The sequence below is a fragment of the Pyrgilauda ruficollis genome, unplaced genomic scaffold, assembly GCF_017590135.1.
Source record: "Pyrgilauda ruficollis isolate IOZ18807 unplaced genomic scaffold, ASM1759013v1 scaffold157, whole genome shotgun sequence".
Lineage (NCBI taxonomy): Eukaryota > Metazoa > Chordata > Aves > Passeriformes > Passeridae > Pyrgilauda > Pyrgilauda ruficollis.
The window spans coordinates 558,433-578,630 of NW_024514432.1; the positions used below are offsets into that span (position 1 = coordinate 558,433).

At 47.8% G+C, this 20,198-nt stretch overlaps 1 protein-coding gene across 1 annotated transcript in view; it reads right to left on the reverse strand.

The window, feature by feature from the left end:
• The window catches only part of LOC121350517 (acid-sensing ion channel 2), a 396,350-nt gene that overhangs the window by 367,948 nt on the left and 8,204 nt on the right, over nt 1–20,198 (reverse strand). The gene's annotated exons all lie outside the window — the stretch shown is intronic.

Genomic DNA, 20,198 nt, shown 5'->3' on the forward strand with positions numbered 1-20,198 from the left:
AAGTGATTATCCTGCCTGGGCCAGCAGAGAGGGAGGGCCACAAGTCCAATGAACAGGTGTCATGTATTGACACTGGCACAGTGCCAGTGCCCCCATGAGAGGTGTATTCCCCAAAATGGTTACTGTGAGATGTGACCCGGGAACAGAACAAAGCAGGCTCTACCTTGGGAATGGAGGGAAAAAAAACAACACTTTATTAATCTACACAAACACAATAGGAAAGGGAAAACTACACACACACAACAATCTACAATAGAACACCTTTGAAACACTCCTCCTCCTCCCCCCAGTCCTCTGATATTCAAATCCCCTCTAACATATTAATACTCAATCCAATACTACAATTGGCATCCCCAGAGCCAAGCACATGGAAGGGCCTGAAACTGAATTAAAGACTGCTGGAAGGCCGGGCTCTCAAGGGAGAACCTGGGGTACACCTGGGCTTCTCTCTAGGTTTAAGGCCTTGACAGAAGAGACTTTGTCTCCACTCTCATGCTTTTAACAGGGGCAGATGGCCCTACATTTGCAAGGACAGAATGTAGCACAGATAAATTGTTCTGGTATTAGCTAAGCCTTGAAGAGAAATCACGGGATAACAGGGTGTTGTGGATATTCACTGCAAGGACAACTGCCAGGCCTTGCTCGAGGTCCATCTTTCATCCCACTAACTTTGCAGGGACACAGCTACCTGGTTGCAGGTGGTTCACAGGCTGAAGGGCTCTCCTAACTTTCCCATATAAGATAATATTTCCCTCCCACAACCAGTTTGTCCCAGCAGCCCCCAGCTGTGTGTGAAGGAGCTGCTGGGTCAGTAATGATGCATTCATGGACAACCAGCCCCTGCCAGGGAATGGTCATTGTGGCACTGCTCTGGAGCTGTCATTGCTGCAGCTTTTCAGCTGCTGCCAGGTCTGGGTATTGCCAGAGCGGGCAGCCTGAGGAAGGTCGAGGGAAATCCATCCTTTGTCCGTGTGACTGGGATTTCTGCATGTACAAGTGCATTAATATTCTTGTGGCCCCATTTGAGATGCTTTGCCTTGATCTGCCTTTGCCTTTTCCCTCTCAGTCCCAAGTGGTGTCCTCCACTTGTCCCCAGGCCAGTGATAACCCCTGCCCCTCCCTGCTCTCTTTTCCTGCTGTGTTCTCATCCCACAGCAGAAACAACACAAACACAAACACAGGAAGCAAATACAAAAGAGGATGATGTTATTTCTGAATGCAGCAGGAGCCACCGAGGCTGGGCTGGGAATGTGCTGGTGTATCTCAGTTGTGTAGCTCCTGTTACCTCTGGTGTTGAAGATTATCACACTCCTGTAGTACAGGAGGGAATTTATCCCTGGCTCTGTGCTACCACGTCAGTTCAGAGTGTACACAGCCTGCCCTTCAGATCCTTGAACTCTGCATCCTCCAGTCAATGCCAGAGTGAATAAAAAGCACAGGAGAGTCAAGGTACCAGATTCCCCTAAATGAGGCATCTATGCTGTGCTCCAAAAGAAAGGCAGAAAGTTGTCTTGTCAATCTCAGCTTCCCTGGAACCCAGTGCAATGTCTATCTGTAATTCTTTCTGTACCATCAGGAAAAAAATCCAAACCCTTTTTATAGAATCACAGAATTGCTGAGGTTGGACAACATTAAGTGCAACCACCAGGCCAGCACCAGCACCACGTTCACCACTGCCTGTGTCCCCAGGTGCCACATCCACACCTTCTCTGAATGCCTCCAGGGATGGTGACTCCATCCCTGCCCTGGACAACCTGTACCCGTGCTTGATAACTCTTTCCATGAAGAAATCTTTCTTAATATCAAACCTGAAGTCAAGCTGGTGAAACTCTAGGCCATTTCTTCTCATCCTGTCGCTCGTTAGCTGGGAGAAGAGCCCGGCCCCACCTCACTACAACAGATGTTTTTTAATAGATTCTTTGTTGTTTCCCGGGGGGAAGGGGGCTGTGTTTGTGCTGTAAAGAGCTGCACTATAACCTGGAAACCACACAACTGCATTCCAGTTGTGACAAAATAATGATGATAGCCAGTTAAATGCCAGGATCAGCAGCAGAGATTGGACGAGGATCCAGAAAGAGACAAACATGCCAATAAATTCCACAGAAACAGTGCTGAAAATGACAGAGCCCTGGGGCTAGTGGGACCTGGGGCTGTTTTAAATAAAACAGTGCTTTGTAGCAGCACAGATTACTCTCAGGAGCTGATTTACCTCAATCCAAAGCTAAACATCCTCAACACAGCTAAGAGCTGTGCCTTAGACTGGGGGTCATCTGCTGCATATCCCCCTCTTCTGGAGAGCTTGTGCTTTTAAATGGCTTTAAAGAGTTAAAGGTCGCAGCAGAAATTCTTCAGGTTTCATAAAATCCTAAAATGGTCTGCGTTGGAAGGGACTTTAAATATCACACTCCCAGCTTTGAAAACACTGAATATCAACAGGACTTAGACACCCACACAAAGCTGCTCCTTGAACTTTCTCTGTGGGACATGGGAATAAGACAGAAAGAAAACATGAAACCCAGACCTGTATGGAGACAGAAGAGCTCCCTTTGTTCAAAAGTAAATTGGGAAAGAATTACATGGTGGAGGGGAAGAATGACAGTAGCAAGAAGGGAAGACTTCTCTTAATCATCCCATGTTAGATCAGTGAATTGGAAAATCATGGCAAGTCTGCCAGAGAATAAACTGCCCAAACCTGGTATCAGCTGCGGAGCCACAGACTGTTTAGCAGCTGGGACAGAAAAATGCATTGCTTCCCATAAAACTTGCCTCCCAGAGAATTACAGCCTCTGATTTGTCATGCCAGGGTGGGGGTGTGTGGGGACAGGATTGGAAATAAATGCTACAAACTCTCTGCTGTGAGTAGGGAGTGCATTTATCTCCTCAGCCCAGAACATAAACCCCAGAGCTGCACGTGGAAAGAAGGGTGATTTACAGCCCATCCCTTTGGCTGAAAGCCTCCTGGAAGGGATGAGGTGTTTCTCCTGCAGCACAAGTCTGACCTTTGCCTTGTGTGGGTATGGGATAAAAGTGAAAGACCCTTGAAGAGAGAGGAGAAATGGTGGTTTCCTTGGAGATGTCTTCCCAGGGCCATGCTGACAGATGTGCAGTGCTTCTCTTTGTGGTGCCATGGAGCCCTTGACAAATGCATCTGGGAAAACCATTTCCTCCTGGCTCCAAAGCCAGGGGGTGGGACAATCCTCCAGCAGTCAGGAGAGAAACCTCCTGGGTGCTTGGACCAAGCTCTGACACCTCCCTACCCCCTCATATCCTGTATTTCCTCTTCTGCCATGCTGGAAGCCAAGGTGGGCTCTTTGGTTGCACACCCCCATGGCAGCCCATGACCAGGGGCTTTTGCAGGGGTTGAGCCATCAGGGTGGGATTCAGGGAACAGTTTTCTCTGCCACGGATGGGTTGTAGAACCAAAAGAAATCTCTCTCTCCTACTTCCCCCATGGATAAAAAATTAAGAGAAATCATCCCTTAGGAAGAAGGGTTGTTTATGGTCCACTGATTAAGAAATCACATTCATATTGTTCCTGTTTTAATAACAACAATAACGATTCAGAGCTTCCCTTCTCATTGGGGAAGGTCCAGTTTAGGGTGAGGAGCTCCAAAATCAAGCATTTCCTTGAAGCACTCTCAGACCTGCTGGCCCAAATTGTAGGACCTTTTCACTGCCTCCCTTGAAGGATGTGTTTAGAAGACCTGCTGAGTTGTCTGAGCCCAAACCCATCAGCATCTGCCTCAGAAATTCCTCATGGCTCCTCAAACTTCCCTTCTCTTCCTCCTGCTGGAGGCTGCTATGGCACAGAGAGGTCCCTGCTGCCTCCCAACACTCACATTCCTTGTTTGTTGTTTACTTTTCCTTAGGCTTCCACTGGGCCATGTCTTGCCAGTAAACAGAGACATCAGCAGATCCCTGCAGATGCCAGAGCCAGAGCTTTCCTTACAGCTCCAGCCTTCCCTGGCACAGATCTCTCTCACCACTGCGGTGTCTGAGGCCCCAGCTCAGCCCAAAGCTCCCTCAGAGGGTTTTCCTATGGCTGAATGGGGCTGGATGAGCCTTCTGGAGCCTCTTCCAGGGAGGCAAAACAGCTTTTTGCTTCATTGAGTTTCTCTCTGCTCCACTTCCTAAGGCTCCTTGGAAATCCAACATCCAGAGACAAAATAAAGCAAAACAAATCCTTCCATCCCAGGCTGTCACTCAGATGGGCTTAAACCAACAAGGAAGGCATTAGTCATTAATAGCCCAGAGTAGTCACTAATACCCCGGAGTCTGGATCAATGTTTCTGGCATGTTTTCCCTCTGTGTGTGTGGGATGTTGTGTATCAGGGGGCTCAGGTCACTCCCAGCTCATGGAGGGTATTTTGGGATTCCTGTTCTGCTGGAGAACCCTCCCCTAGTCCCTCTGGATGCACAATGCAACATGAGCAGCTCCCAGAGCCCTGCTGCTCTCCCTCTGCTGCCTGGGAATGCCAGTATATGGCAAGCCCAGGAGACAAGGATGCAGAGGATGCAGAGGGATGAGCCCACACGTGGCTGTGTTTCTCAAGGCACTGAACATTCTCCTCTGCAAGCACTCAGACCCTTTGCTCCCACTGTGCCACCAGCCTGGCAAAGCCCACTGGCCCTGGCTTGGAGGCTGCTCATTCCCGAGGGCAGGGGCTGTGTGGGGAAATGATCACAGAATCGTGGCTTTGTTCAGGTTGGAAAAGCTCTCTGAGATCACTGAGTCCAACCACCCCAGCACTGCCCAGGCCACCACTGACCATGCTCCCAAATGCCACATCCACAAGGCTTTAAACCCCTCCAGGGACAGGGACTCCCCCAGAGCCCTGGGCAGCCTTTCTAATCCCTGACCACCCTTTCCATGAAGATCAGAAAACCCTTGAGAGGAAAATGTGGTCTCATCTTGTTTCTAACATTGCGCTGCAAAATGTCAATTTGATTTAGTGAAATCCACTTCAGATCAAAAGTCCAAATGAATCACATGGGTTTTCTTGTTCAGTTTCAAAAATGCTGAAGTATTTTACTCAAGGCTGGTAAAACAGACAGCTCCAACTTGTCTCTTTAATTCATTTTATCTGTAACAGGTTGTTGTACTGAAATATTGATGGCATTTTATAATAATGAAATAATCTATTATATACTAAATATCCCCTTAATATATGTGCTTGGAAACTTACTTAACCTCATATTTAATACAAATTCTTTATCATCTACGAAGCCCAGTGTAGCACAGTATAAAACCTTATCATGTTATAACACAGTCCCATATTTTATGGTAATAAAGGAGTAAAATGCAAACAAGCCCACACCAGTGTTACCCTCATGTTGCTCTGATTTTTATTCTGATGGATTTTACATGCACCACGGAGCAAGAGAACAAGAATTTGTCCCGAAAAACTGCTTTATCTGGGCACTGCTCCAGCAGGACAGAAACCCACCCCAGAGCAGCAGCATTTCCCAGGGAGCAACAAACCACCCATGTGGAAGATGCCAGCTCAGGAGCTCTGACCATTCCAGCCCTGCACGGACAGGGAGAGCAGGGGCTGATTGCTGCTGGCTCAGGTGGCACTGGGGGGCACTGAGGGGCACTGGAGAGGGCACTGGGGGGCACTGGGGGGCACTGGGGGGCACTGGGGGGCACTGGGGGGCACTGGGGGGCACTGGGGGGCACTGGGGGGCACTGGGGGGCACTGGGGGGCACTGGGGGGCACTGGGGGGCACTGGGGGGCACTGGGGGGCACTGGCAGCATTCTCATTCTCCAGAGCCAGGGATCCCATGGCAGGCACGGCTCAGACCCTCCTGGCTGCGCCCACCTGGGCACACCAAGGAGCTGAGCTTTGCCTTTGTGCCCTCCAGCCTCAGCTCAGTGGAGGCAAGAGGGGTGGGGGTTGAACTGCCTGGTAAGAGCCGTTCTCTGAACGAGAACACTTGGCTCATCCGGCAGGGGATAGCACAGCCCAGAGCCGTAAATAATGCATGGATCCCTCTCATGGAGCTCGCTCCATCCTCGCACTCCTCAGAGAGTCAGCAAATATTATTTTTCTCTCCTCTTTTGTGTGTCTGTGGAGTGGTGGGTGGCTGAGGGAGAAGGGAAGGCTCCTCTGAGGTGCTGTGCTGATCTGCTTTTACATCTTTCTCCTTCTCTGCTTCCCAAAAAGCCTCCTGCCCGAGCTGTGGCAGAACAGCAGCACTGCCAGGCTGCCCTGCAGGGCTGGAGTTGCAGCTGGATTTGGGAAGCAGATGGGCTTAATGTGTTCAGCTAAACGAAGGTTTTAGAGCCCAGTCAAACAGGGCAAACTGCCGCTCAGCCTGGACCACTCCTCCTGGGAAAACGAGGCACAAGAATTCGGCTGCTGGACAGCGACAGGGAAAAAAAGCCTGAATTTCTCCCCAGCCTGATGAAAATGCTTCCCTGAAAGCAGGTTTGGAACTCGCTGGCACTGCTAACAGGAGGGATCCAAAACTCACAGCTGCTGAACAGGTGCCTGAAATCATAATTCATTGGTGTCCCCTTCCTGACTGCCCAAACACTAATGAGCTGCTCAGAACCTGGAACTGCTAATTACATGTCTGAGACTTAAAAGGAGTGCCCAGGATGTCTTCATGCTACTAAAATAGCCCAGACTGGATTGCTGTCAGCCTGTCCAAAAAAGCCCTTGGATTACTCAATAAGACACCAGACTCTGAGTGGATAATTAGGTTTTTGGGGCCCCAAAGCTGCTAAGAAGGTGCTCAGGACCCTGATGCTTCTCCACATCCATTTTTTTGGAAGTAGTTTGAGAATTTGGACCTCCACTCCCACATTCCCACTGCTGTCCTCGTGTCTGCTGGAGTGCATCCCTTCAGGTAGGATTTGTGATCCATGGCTTGTCCCACCTGGTTGCAGCTTTTCTTCTGGATCTGAGTCCCACGGAGCAGCCAGTGGAGAGCAACTCTATCAAAAGCCACAGTGGTGCCACACTGACATGTATTTCTTCTTCTAAGAGCATCCTGAGATGACTTCAGCCCTGACCTACTTTAAAGGCAGGCTGATTTTGTCCAAGCAGCAGCTGCACTTGAAGGCAAAGAGATGGAAGGAAAAGCTGCTGAAATCCAGTTTCCTGGTCAGAGGTTTTTGCCCAGCAAGACTCAGAGCTGCTCAACTTTGTAGCCTGCTCTTTTGTCAGCTCTTTGGTTTTCCTGACACATCTTTCCCTGGCAGAGGCTGCAGCCTTGGCTCTCCCAGCAAAGGACAGGGGAAGTAGGCTCTGTTCCTCACTGCATCTTTTACACAGCCAGCAAATGGTAGAAGTAATTAACTTCCACATGTTTATTACAGTAATTATGAATTTGCATTGCTCTCTCTACCAACGAAGTGGACTGGGCTCCCAAAACACTCTCAAGGGTTTCCAAAGTCCCCACATTCCTCTTTTGAGTGAATGCTGCATCTTTAGAACAATCACATTCAGCCTTGGCTCTGTCTGTATTACTTGTGTTTCTCAATGCTTTCCTGAGGATCTGGGACCCCTCGGTTGTTTCTCAAAGGCCCCTCACCACCATGCATTCCATATATCCTGCCTTGCTTCCATTCCCCGTCCAGATGATGGGAATACCAGCCAGGACAACACACCTTGCAGCGGGAGCAGCAGACAGTGAGGTGCTCCAGAGTGGTAGTGACTTAGCCTGTATTTGGATTTTAAGGGAATTTCAGCAGGGCCCTGGTTATCTCTGGGATTTTTCATTGCTTTGGCAGGGAAGTCTTCCATCCGTGTGGCTGCCAGGACTCTCTTGCAAGACTCCCATTCATAGAGTCCCCTCTGTCTCACAACGCAGGCAGTGCGTGTCACAAAAGACATTCCTGATTTGTTCCTGAGCTTGGTTCCTCAGCTCAGCTCAAGTTGGAGGCTGCTGGGATGTGGGCTGGCTCTGCACACCACGCACACTCCCTGGCAAATGCTCCGGTGAACAAACATTCATTAAAAACCAGCAAATGTGAATTATAACTGGCTGCATAAAGGTACTGGTGGATTGACAACATATGCCCAGAGTCACAGCAAATGATCCAGAACACAGCAGCAGGAGATGGAAAGCTCTCACTTCCCAGTCTGGCACGGATCTCAGGGTGAGGCTGAGCTGGGTTGGGGCACATCCTGCACACTCACGGCTGTGTTCACAGCATGAACCTGGTACTGCTGACCAGATGGGATTTCAGTGTCTGAGGCAGCTCCAGCAAAGCCACCCCCACCCTCTCTGACAGTTTTATTGTCCCTCATCCCAAGCAACCAGCATGGATTTACTCCTTAGGCTCTCTGCATTGGCTAAGCAGAGCATCCCTCCTTCTGCAGCAGGAGCAGCCCAGCTCCAGCAGCCTGATCCATCCTTTACCTCAGGATAATCTCTCTGGAGATGGGTCACAGAACCCTGCAAAGCACAAAGGGTGCCAGCAGTACCAGCTCTGCCTGCAACACAAACGAGCTGTAACAGGGTCATCACTGCCCTGCTTCCAGTGGAGATTCTCAGGTCACAATTTAGGATGCAAAAGGGACAGGATGGACTCAGAGCAAACTCCCAGTGCTGCCATTAAAACCAAGAGAAAGGAGGTTGAACTGCACACTCAGCACAAAGCTGGGCTGCCAGCCCCGTCGTCATTAGCTAAATATCCACTAAGTCAACACATAGTGGGTCTTAATTAGTCCACATCTGGACCTTGGATTGTCCTAAGAGCATTCCCACATCACTGATGCCAGAGCTCCAGCCCTCCCACTCCCTCCCAGATCTTCCAGGGCAGCTGGACCACAGTTGAAGCCTGGACCCCAACCCTGCCAGGCACGTTTGCTGCGGCTCCAGCTTTGCTGGGGATGTTTCCACACAGCTCTGATTAACAGCAGCAACAAGCATTTTTGAGCCGTGGAGGGGAACCCCGGCGGGCAGAGTGAATGTTCCTCTAACTGCTCCCACAGCCTTGTCTCTCTAGGAAACCAGAGGGCAAACTTCCAAATCTCTTCCCTCTGCTGCAGCACATTCCAGCCCTGCAGGGGAGCCAGGCTTTGGAATGAGCACAATGCATTTGCTCTCCCTTATTTATGGGATAACAGAGCAGGTGCTCTGTTTCATGAGACAACAATCAGAGTTCCCAGGTGGGTAAAATCGAGCCCAAGTAACTCATTTCTGCAGAGGAAATTTATTAATATATTTTAAAAAAGGTTTTCCCTTTCTCTCTGTGTTGTGTTGTGAGTACTGGTCAGAATGAACCAAACTAGTGCTGTCTGCTGTCCCTCCCTTTTCTCCCTTGCTGCTCAGAGACCCCGTAAATCAGAGAGAAAATTTTATTCACATTTCTGCTCCATTTTTGCGTGATGTCTCATACAACAGCATCCCAGGGGCTCCCAGATGGGATATGACTATGGATCAACAAAAACCCAGTAACATCTAATGCCTTACTTCAGTCAGATTGGCCATTACAGAATCCCAGGGTGTTCTTACCCTCCCTTGCAGGGGAGAAATTGAATAATACTCATGGGTGTTCTCAACAGTAACATTAACCTGTAATTTTGGGAAGCTCAGACCAGAGAGTGTCTGCAGTTGAGGTGTCTTGTTTTGGGCAGATTCTCTCTGCAGGCAGCTTGAACACCCTCAAGGGAAGCTGCTGCAGCCTCCACAAGGGATCTTCACCCAGCCCTGGCCAGGGTTAAGCACTCACAGGATTTACACCCCGATGTAAATATTCCTCAATATTTACAGGAATATTACTCAATATTCCTGTCTCCATGCAAACATGGACAGGGGCTGAGTTAATTGAATTCTGAGAACTGACAAGATGGGTATTAAAGTCTTCTCAGGATCAAGAAACACGGAATTGATACTGTGTGGCTCCAAGAACTGAGGGGAAAGAGCTTTCCATGGCTGTGTTTTTCCAGGTTTCCCAGGCACTCCCACCTCTGCTTAACCCGGGTGAGAGGTGCCTGACTCCCCCGATCCAGGTGCACACCCAACCCATTCCTTCAGTCCAGGACAAGGTTGTTGTCCATGGACTTGGAGAGGTCCTTGAACCCTCCTGCTCCTGGCAGCCACCTCACACAATCCCACCACCAAGGGACGATCCTGCTTAAAACTCTCCTGGGTTCTTAATCCCCATTACTTCCGAATTTTGTCCCTTCAAGAAATAGTAATGATAAAAAAACCTCTCCAGCTTCCAGCATCAAGTTATCCATTACCAATTTGTACCATTTCTTCCATAGCCAGCACCATGGTTTGGCTGAAATAGCTCCATTTCCCCCCAGTCATCATCCCCTTGATGGATTTCTCCAGTTATCCCAGTCCTTCACACAGCCTTTGCCAGACTCACTTAAACAAGCTCACTTCTCATCATCTCCCCTCTAGAACAGGCACTTCTTTTCCTTAGTCCTTGTACTTTTTCTGTACCTGTTCCAGGTTGGATTCAGCAGATTTGGGATGAAGCCACTGCCTTTTCCAGTGGCATTAACATCTCCTGAGCTCCAGAAGAGCTTTGTAAAGAGCCTTGGCAAGGTACCACGAATTGAAGTAGCCACTTAATTAAACCACCCCACCCCACCCCCAGTCAGGACCTCTGCCATATCATCCTGGTGATTTACACAACAGAGCACTGGGAGCACTCCTGTATCCCCTGGGATCCATCTGCAAAACAGGCAGGGATAGAGCATGGAGAAGGTCTTTGCTCACTGATGTTTGGGATCTGTGCTCCAAAATATTCCTTTTAGTGTTCCATGATCCCAGAATCATGGGATGGTTTGAGCTGGAAGGGACTTTAAAGCTCTCCTCACTCCCACCCCTTACCATGGACAGGGACATCTTCCACTGTCCCAGGTGGCTCCAAGCCCTGTTCAACCTGGCTTTGGACACTTCCAGGGATGGGGAGTCCACAACCCTGCCTTCCAGGGACGGTCCAACCATTCCCTCCACTGCAGAGCCCTCAGCCCCTGCAGGGGAAGGACAAAGCTGTGGCAGAATGGCTGAGGAGGAAAGGCTGAAGGTCAGGCAGTGGTTTCAGGAAGGCCTGGGAACCCCAGCTGGCAGGAGCAGCTCCAGGCTCTCACCTCTAAAATTCTGCCATAGATGTAACTCCACAGGAACCTCCCCTCTGGAGCTGAGCCCCAGCTGCTCCACGTGGCTCATGCCAGGGAATTTGGTTTCTGAAGAGGAAACCTTTTACACTCTGAAGTCTTAAATATTATTGTTCCCTGTTGAGTGTGGGTTAAACGAGGAAAACTGCGATACTTTTCTCACTGGCTCTTTTGCAGCTCTTCTACAGGCATATAAAAACAATAATGAGTCAGTCAAGCACTTTAAGCAGTCAGGCAATGATAAATGAGACCCACTAAAACCCTTCTGTCTTTGCCAAGGGCACTCTGGGTTATACTTGAACCTGTTTTAACCTTAGCACTTAACCTTCTTTTCCACAAAGTTGCCTTTGCATGCAACAACCATGATGGAGCTCAAAATAACAATTCAAAGAAATGGTTCCCTAAGAGAAAAAGGAGTATTTGCTTTACAGTTGGGGCTGGGGTTTAAGTGTAGTTTATGTGCTTGCTAAACCTTGGAATTTTAAAGGAATGGGGATATAATTCCATGTCACTAGTAAGGAAGGGAGGAAAGGCATGAAATGCAGCATCAAAGTATTTTTTATGTCAGCTTGGAGTGAAAAATGTGAAGAAAGAACACAGATAAGCATTATTTCCAGCAATCATAGAATCCCAGAAACTCTGAGGTTGGAAAAGACCTCCAGGATCATCAAGTCCAAGCTGTGATCCCCACCTTGTCCCCAGCCCAGAGCACTGAGTGCCACCTCCAGCCATTCCTTGGACACCTCCAGGGCTGGGCACACCAAACCTCCCTGGGCAGTGCCAAGGCCTGATCCCCCTTTCCATGGGGAAATTCCTGCTGTGCCCACCCTGAGCCTGCCCTGGCCCAGCCTGAGGCCGTTCCCTCTCCTCCTGTCCCTGTTCCCTGGAGCACAGCCCGACCCCCCCGGCTGTCCCCTCCTGTCAGGAGTTGTGCAGAGCCACAAGGGCCCCCTGAGCCTCCTTTGCTCCAGGCTCAGCCCCTTCCCAGCTCCCTCAGCCTCTCCTGATGCCTGGAAGGGATGGGTTGGCCATGCCAGTGTGGCCCCTTGCCAATGTCCTCTGCTGCTCCTGTTTGCCTCCCTGCATCTCCTCCCCATTCCCACCAGCCCAAGAACTGCTCCCAAACCATTCCCCTTCCTCCCTCTCCAAGCACACACTGGGAGGGCAGAAAACTCCAGTTTCTAGACACAGAGCTCAGGAGCAGGACACAAACCTCTGCTGTGGGGATGTCCAGCTGGATCTCAGGGAATTGTTAAGGTTACAAAACACGTCTGAGATCACCAAGTCCAACCCACAGCACCACCCCCGTGGTCACTGTTAACCCTGTGCTCTAGTGCCACATACATAATTTTTTGAACACTTCCAAGGGCAGTTGGTGAGTGCTCTGCCCTGCCTCAGTTCCAATGCTTACCAACCTTTTCTGCCAAGAAATTTTCCCAAATCTTCCCTAATATTCAATCTAAACCTCCTTTGGAGCTACTTGATGCTGTTTTATCTCTTACCCTTAATATTTTAGGAATGTGAGATTCCCTGTGAGTAGCAAGGATCATATGCCTAAAACTGGGATTTTCTGCATCACTTTGCAATTACTGATACAAACTCATCATCTGCATCTTTGAAGCATCATGATCGTTAACAATCAGGTGTCCACACCTTGACTGACAAACCTGGTGCACACCAAAAAGCTGGAATATCACACACCTGGATGTGCCTGGACTGAAAGAGGAGAGGAATTATTCCAAGTGAGAAGCACTGCAGGGAGATGGAGCTGCTCGGGCACAGCTCGGAGGAGGGGTGAACCAAAGGGTTTCTCAGCACTAAAGCCACAAAGCTGGTTTCTGCTTTTGTTGGGTTTAATGAAAGTGTGTCTTTTTTGAAAGACAAGTGGGATTACAAGAACATACTTGACTCAGACACTTATTTCTCCTCCTGACAGAACCCCCCCCAAAAAAACAAAACCAACCAACCAAACAAACAAACCCCAACAAAAACCAAACAAAAAAATGAAACAAAAAACCCAAAAAACAAAACAAAACAAAACAAAAAAAAAAAAAAAAAAAAAAAAAAACAAAAAAAAAAAAAAAAAAAAAAAAAAAAAACCCAGAAACAACAAAAAAAAAAGAAAATAAAAAGCCAAGAAAAAAACAAACAATAACAAACCATGGAAAGCCCAGAATACACAAAGGGCTCACAGTAACTGTGTTAACAACTGACAGCTCTTCCCCAGGTTTCAGTATTACTTCGGAAATGGGGACTGTACTAATCTGGCTTATTTACCCCAAAATAAATGCACACCACATTTTCCTGACCCTGGTAACTGAACTATTCTTGCTGGATCTCCAGAAATAGTTTGCCACATGAATTTACCTGTGGTAACTGTCTGTAACACCTGGTGTTAGATGGGTTTGAAACATGGAAGGAAAATATGCTGCAGTTAATTGTTCCAACAAACAGCCACGGGCACCCCCAAAGGAGGAGTGATTTAGGCTCAGAAATACCCATCAACACTGAACAGCATTCCAGAGTGGAAGGGAGGTGGACACTTTACCTCAGGATGCTGTTCAGCCTGCAGGCACTTGCAGAAGCTCTCTGGGGTTTGCAGAGCTGCAGTAGCTGGGGGTGTTCAGGTACTCTGTGTACCTGATTTGCAAATGCAGTAAGAAAGAAAATGTTTTTTGAGTGAAGACATTTGTAGAAAAATCTGTTTGGTTTCAATTCCTTCCAACCAGGAATGATGGATTTTCTCGTGTCTGTACAAAATCACAGCCCATGTCATCCTCTGCAGCAGGTTAAAGCAATTCCCCTCCCTCAGTTAAAGTTTAATCAATTTTAATAATAAATGTTTAATAGCAAACATAAACCAGAAAAACAGCCCTTGCCCTGAGGAGACGACAGTTTTATTGCCAGCCCAAAGAGTGGAGTGAGAGCCTTGGATTGACTGGGGGCTGTGGAGGATCTGAGCTGGGTAGGATTTCCCACCCAGGACCTGAGGAGCAGGATGCAGAGCTGAGGTCACTCCACATTCCGAGTCCTGCAGCACTGTGGGCCTACTCCCAGCGCTGGGAATTATTCAGAATTTGAAACAGAAGAATGAATGAAGCTCATGTTCCTGAGGAGTTTCTTTTCTAACCTCTCCCTGCCGTGTGCCAGGCTCCTCAGGACGCCCACAGCAGCATCAGAAGGAAGCAGGAGGAGCTGACCTGCACAGCCAGGAGCTGCCTGCACACGCACACCTCCCCTGGGATGGCTCCCGTGTCCCACAGGGAGCACAGCTCTCCGCAGCCTCCTTTGATCTTGCTTGTGCTGTGCTGCCAGAGAAGCGGGAGCTGTCTCATCATTGCCAGGCTGCTCCTGGAGAAAGTGGGGCACATGTGTTTGTTGGCCAGCTGGTCCCTGTCAGACACAATGTAAAACACAAGCTCTGGCCCTGTTTTTCTCCCTGGGCTCCAGTTTGGGTCTCTCCCAGCTGCCAGCTTTTCTGAAACTCGTAGAAATCACATGGTTTTGAGACTTCTCCCCTTCTTTCAAATGGAGGAAAATTGCTGAAACTTTCTCTTATTAGGAAATAAGCCTGAAAGCATCTCCAGAAAGCTCAGAGGTCAGGCTGTCAGAAGCATCTTGCTCTGACTGCCCTTTGAAAGAGGGGACTCGTTTGAAAGCAGAAAATTAAATCCCCCTATTCAGGGAAAGCCAGACATGAATATGTAACTCAGGGTTCCCCCGCCACTAGCTCAGATGACACCAGGGTTTGCCTCAAAACCCCTATAAAATAGAACCTGGGTGCAATAGAACCTGCTGACCTACAACAGCAAGATATAGAGGCAGCACATGGTGAAAAGTTCCCTAGCTCTGCATCACTTTTTTCCATTACTTAATTCTGAACCAGATGATCCATTTAATGAGGCATCCCAGGGTTTCAGTGTTTTATTTTGCACTGAGATTTTTATTTTAATTAATTTCATAGAAAATAGAAATGCTGTAAGACAAAAGCTTTCATTTTTCACATGGAAAATCTCATCCCAGGAGACACTTGGACATCATGCACAAACACCATAGAAAAATTCTTTCCCTCTTGACCTGTTTTTCCCAAGAGAGATGCAGATGTACAGAGACATCATCACAAGACTGACTTCTGAGGGTCTTTTTGTTCTACCATGAGATAATGAGGAGAGAATTCTTTTTGCAGGGATGGATGCAGTTGTGGGGGCTAGCAGAAGGGTGTCACCCTCATTAATGTCTTTAGGAGGCAAACTCCACTGGGGTTCTATGAACTGGGACTGCTTTGTCAGCCTGGAACTTGTGTCCTCCCACAGCTCGTCCTGAGCTGCCATGTGCACCCCAGCACCTCCTCTCTCCTCGCCTGTCCTGGAATTACAGGGGGACTTCTTGGGATTGGTGTGGATCAGCTCCAAACTCCTGCTGCACCTGACAGAAACAAATCCACTTTATTCATGTGGAAGTCACACGTATTTCAGGAGATGCTTCATCATAATCTAGCATTAGTTAATGGCTATTTAGAGTGATCCTACAGCATCTGAGGCCAGGGTGGAGGGTGAAAAATGCAGCTCGGTTAACAAGGATCCATCTTAACATCCAGCACAGCAGCTCCTTCTCCCCAGCGTGATCTCCACACCCTGGTCATGCTATCCATGGAAACTGTTCCCATCTTTTACATAAGGGTTGGTTTAGATGGAAACGTTGTTTCAGAAATGATCACAGCAGCAGTTTTCCCAAAGCCTTATGGGAAAACTTGCCACTTTTCATAAAAAAAAAAAAAAAAAAAAAAAAAAAAAAAAAAAAAAAATTAAAAATCCCCAAACAGTAAATGCCTCAAAGGAAGAAATTAATATATGAGGGTTGTGTGACTGCTGTACCCCCTGAGCAGCTCCTGAGCTGAAGAGGAACAACTTGTTATGTTCTGTGAGATCCTGATCCCCACCCCTAACCCTCATCGCAGCAGTATATGCAGAGAAAAATACCAGTATGATGAACAGAAACTGTACTTCTGAGCAGAATTCTGGTTCACCTGTTCACAGAAACACCAAGAAATCTGGTGGTGAGTGTCAGCTCCCATCCAAGGTCCCCTTCAGCTAAACCATCCCACTACAGATGGCCGAGAGTCCCCCCCATCTCCCAAAACATAATTCCATCCCCCATTCAAGGTTGAACTGACACCCCTCTGACATCCTGGTTCACCTTTCACAGGTTCCTTCATCACTGGAGAACTCCTGAGGAGTTCATAGCTCTGCTGACGCCACTTCACACATGCAGAGCCAGGAGCTGCTCCTCCAAAGCCTTGCAGGAGGCGCTGGCAGGGATGGAGAGGCTTTCCTGGATGTCTCAGCATTCACCATCCATTTCAGTGCCAGAGAGCAGTGGAGGGTGGTGTTGGAAGTTTAGATAATCAAGGGTTAAGCTTCTGTTAATTCCTCCCACTGCTCATTAACTCTCCTCTGCAATTAATTTATTCCTGCCTATGGCAACTGCAGTGATGTTTACTGGGCTGTCATTGAGCAACCTCATGTGAATCCTGTCCTGTCCTGTCCTCCCGCTGTTCCAGAGCTCCAGCTCATCATTTTCTACTAAGCTGGGAGAAATCTCCTGTCACGGAGCCCTTAAATTACCCCTCTCACAGTAACACAGCTGAATCGCCAGAGAGCATTTGCTGGGGTTTATTTATTCTCTTCTCCTGGCCTAAGATTAATGTCCCTCAAACCTTCAGGTGAACCAAAAGTTTGAATCACTGTTATGGGATGAGATTCACTGTTTGTTATGGGATTCAGCCCCTTTCATAAAGTGAAATTTTTGCACAACTCCTCCAGTGCACAAGCGTGGGATTTCAGAGAGCCTGGAAAACATGAATTTAATGAGAAACCAAAAAATGTCTAAATGGGTTGCTTTGATTTTCTTCTTCCAATAATGACAAAACCTTTAAAAAGCAAAATAAGTTTTAATAATTTTTAATTTTCATTCATTTTAAATTACTTTAATTTCATGTCCATCTTCATATTACATTTATATATTAGTCTTCATCACCACTGAAACAGCATGATGAAAACTCAATTTTATAGAGCAGCTAAAACTTGTTCCCACTAAAATGTCTAAGATTTTTGGACCTCCAGTGGTTTAGTTTGGGGGTTTGGGTTTTGGTTTGGGATTCTTTTCATATAGACAAGGTGGACAGACTCATCACTATGGAAAGACTCCAGTTCCCAAGAAGCTCACACTGGAAGTGAGATCTAGACAACCTTTGGACTGACTGAAAGGGCTGCCTACAGACCTGGCATGAGACAAGAGGCTGTCATCCCCTTTTCGTGCAAGGTCCAATGTGGGAGAGCACCTGAGGAGGAGATAAAATTTGACTCAGTCTTTTTCACTTCTGATTTTCTTTTCAAATTTCAATCTCTGAGGAAATCACGAAGCAGAACTAGCTCCTCTGACAGGAGCAGACAACTGAGCAGCTCCTCTTGCACATAAAAATCCCTGATGGCCCCATTCCCTTGGATTGGCTCCTCTGGGACATCCAAGTGCAGATTAAACCTCCTTTCATCCATCTCACCCTGAGCAAATATATGTGCATTTTCCATTACCCTTCACTCCTTCACTTCACGCTCCTTGCCTTAACACACAGGCTAAATCCTTCCTTCCATGGCACAACAGCAACAAATGATCAAAACAATTCAGCTTTTCTTCAAGTAACGGCATGTGCTTGGTTGCAAATATTCATGGCTGGGTGGAAATTGGTTCTTGATGGCCCTGAGCACACTGGTGTCAGTCGTGCTGAAATAACTCTCAGTCTCTTTTACCTGCAAGGGCAATTTTGTTTTCCTGATGCAGGTCTCATACATTAATCCATGGCAGATGGAGTCAGACATGACCACCTCATCTACCTCATTTTCCCTCTTAGCTTGTTGAGCTTCTGGTGCCTGAGAGGTTTCCTCACGGATTTCCATAGCTCAGGAAGTCCCAACAAGCTGCTAGAGGACCATTCTGTTGCACTCATCCCTCAACAAAGTCAACCAGTTTAAGGCCTTTCATCATGAGCTCCCAGCAGATGCAGCTGTCAGAATAGACACTTGTCACCATCATATTTTCTGGAAAAATCCCTTCACCAGGATTTCTGTCCTGGGAAGCTGAGAAGCCTCAGAGAAAGAGGAAAACGATATTATCTCATTTGCTTCTCCTGTGTTTTACTGCTTTGGAATGTGGTTTGGAGATTGTTTATCCAACAAGTGAATTGTTTGGACTTAATGACCAATCACAGGCTGTGTCAGGACTCTGGAAGGGGTCATGAGTTTTCATTAGTATTCTTTCTAGCTTTCTGGCTGTATCCTTTCTATATAGTTTAGTATAGCATTATATCATATCATATCATATCATATCATATCATATCATATCATATCATATCATATCATATCATATCATATCATATCATATCATATCATATCATATCATATCATATCATATCATATCATATCATATCATATCATATCATATCATATCATATCATATCATATCATATCATAATAAATTAGTCTTCTAAGAACATGGAGTCAGATTTCATCATTTCCTCCCAACGATGGGGGACCCTGAAAATACCACAGACACTGACTTTCACAACCTTCACATTTAGCCACAGATCACCATTTTCTCCCTCAGGAAGATCTGAGTCCTCCCCATTCCCAGCCCTCTCATAGCTGTCATCACTTTGTAAGCAATAAAGTTTTCCATGGGTCTGTTTTCCCAAAGAGCTCTTCCTATGGAACGCTGCAGGGTCTCATCAACCCAGCAGGCAGAATGTTTTTTTGTATTTTACACTACAATGTTTTTTGTATTTTTGAGTCCTATACAGAGCTGGTGTAGCTGTGGCAGGAACACAATCACCTGACACCCTGCTCTCACCCGCCTTATCACAACAGCTTATCACCTTCACTGCCCTCACCCTGACCACACCAGTGGACGCAGAATTCTGCTGCATGGCCAGCCTGAGCCTGGGTGGCACTCCAGGCACAAATCCTGTGACAAATGCCTTTGGGACAGGAGGGACTCCAGACCCTGCCAGAGGAGATGGAGATGCCAAGCATGACCTCCCTGTCCTGCCGCTCCTCGGGAGCTGCCAGGCACATTTTTTGTCAGCAGGAGCTTAGTGATGGATCTGAGGGGCTTTTTAATGGAATCACCACTGTCTGCTTCTAAAGCAAAGAGGGATAGTTTCAGGAAATGGGAAAAGACAGGGGTTTGCTCAGAGAAACTGTGGTGGACTCATTATGGAATCAGAGCTGTGAATGCCTCAATGCTCAGTGCAGACAGAGCTGTCAGCAACTCTGCATTTTAGGGCAATTTTTGGCCTTAGGTCAATAATGCAAACTTGTGCACAGAGTTCATAGAGAGGAGGGTGATCATCTCGAACTGGCTTTCATTTCTCAGGAAGGCTGAGGGTGAGCTAAGCACGAGAGCAGGTCAGAGATGGGCAGAGCTCCTCAGGGCTAGAGCTGTGGTTTCCATCACTGTTGGTGACACGAGCAATAGGACTGAGGCTGCCCTCAGCAAGCTTGATGACACCAGGCTGTGTGACACACTGGAGGGAAGGGATGGGATCCAGCAGGACCTGGATAGGCTGGAGAAGTGGGAATGTGTGACCCTCACAAAGTCCATCAAGGCCAAGTGCAAGGTCCTGCAAGGCTGTTTGGCCTGGAGAAGAGAAGCTCCGGGGAGACAGATCTCCTTTAGAGCCCTTCCAGTGCCCAAAGGGGTCCAAGAGAGATGGAGGAAAAGGGTGTGTAGGGACAGGGCAAAGGGGAAAGGCTTTAAACTGAAGGAGGGCAGGTTTGGATGAGATATTAGGAAAACATGCTTCCCTGGGAGGGTGGGGAGGCTCTGGCACAAGATGCCCAAAGAAGCTGTGGCTGCCCCTGGATCTCTGGAAGTGTCCAAGGCCAGGTTGAATGGGGTTTGGAGCAACCTGGGATGGTGGAAGATGCCCACGGTGGAGAGTGGAACTGGATGATTTAAAGTTCCCTTCCAACCCAAACCATTCCAAGGTTTCTATGGAAAAATTAGATGCTCAAAAAATACCAAAAGGATTTAAGACCCAGCAGGTCTGTACC